The 1,309-nt window shown below is 26.7% G+C and overlaps 1 protein-coding gene across 3 annotated transcripts in view; it reads left to right on the plus strand.

The window, feature by feature from the left end:
- The window catches only part of LOC118733822, a 26,649-nt gene that overhangs the window by 1,084 nt on the left and 24,256 nt on the right, over positions 1-1,309 (plus strand). The window lies entirely within an intron of this gene.

Here is a 1,309-nt window from a genome sequence, read left to right on the forward strand (position 1 = left end):
AACTTGCGCTTTATTTGAATTGATCGGTCTACAAAACTGCATACTCAAAATATGTATTTCTAGGAAATCTAATTAAAAAGCTTTACGGAAGTTTGTTGATTTTTTTAATGTTGCGCAAAGATTAAACTTTGGATTTATACGGGTTTTGTTAAGGTGTAAACTGCATTTTTATAAACAAATAATTAAAATTATATAATTTTAAGATAAATTACGAATCTAGTTAACATGTATAAAGTTTTGATAAGCACTTAAAATGTCAAGTTTTAGTACTGAATTCAAAGAAGATGTCTCTTTTATCCATTCATAATAACTTAAAAAAATTTGTTTGTTAAGAAGTGTATCTTAAAATATCTGCCTTGACATTTATGTTAAAAGTGTAAAATATGTAAATGTACCTACATATTAAGTTTGTTTTGCAAAGAAATAAAACAAGTGAGAAAATATCTTTCCACTGATACCTCATAAGTCTATATCGGTAAAGTGTTGGAGCAGTTATTGAAGTTTTTCTTACCCAAACCTTTGAAAAAAGTTAAAAAACAGCATCAAATTCTTATTACTATGATTCCGTTGATACAATTTTTTAATATTTTTATGTAGATTTTTTAAGCTTAAACTATTTTATTATCTGGGAGAATTTTTTCCAAAAAAATAATTTAAGAAACTATTTTTATTCATAAAAAATTCCATTTTTTATTTTCAAACCGGTCCAGCTCACGTAAAGCTTATTATTAGTCTTAAAATATACAAGGTTTGATAGTCCCGCCGGAAAATCCGCAATTTTTTTTTGTACATTGTACAGTAGTCGAAAAAATTATAGCCGCACCGAACTTTCACAAGTTTTAAAATATTATTTTTGTTATTTAATTTCGGTTAGTTCTTTATAGTCGATTCTTTAACAACATCCGTATAAATACGATTTTAAAAGCAGTGTCAGACGATTGGATATTTGCCAAAATTTGGTGCAAATCGTATCCCAATTGTGTGAATACCCAAATATTTTTCTTTATGCCAATCACGAAAATTAGTTTGTTGAAATTTTTCAATAGAACATCGCTGTATTGTACCAATCTTTTGACTACAAATATAAATATATTTAACGCTTTAAGGGCCGTTAACGTATCTGTGTTAAGCTATAGTTTATTTATTTATTACATTTAACTACAGAAAATTCCATATAATTATTTGAAAATAGATAAGTTAACGGTCCTAAAACTCCGAACTCGATAAAGAAGTTTTAATTCAATAAAAATCTCATATGATTTTTATGAGAAGACGTAAATAATATTCGTCTTGAAATAAACGTCCCGAG

This window comes from Rhagoletis pomonella, unplaced genomic scaffold (assembly GCF_013731165.1).
Source record: "Rhagoletis pomonella isolate Grant_MI unplaced genomic scaffold, Rhpom_1.0 Rhpom_scaffold_00002, whole genome shotgun sequence".
NCBI lineage: Eukaryota > Metazoa > Arthropoda > Insecta > Diptera > Tephritidae > Rhagoletis > Rhagoletis pomonella.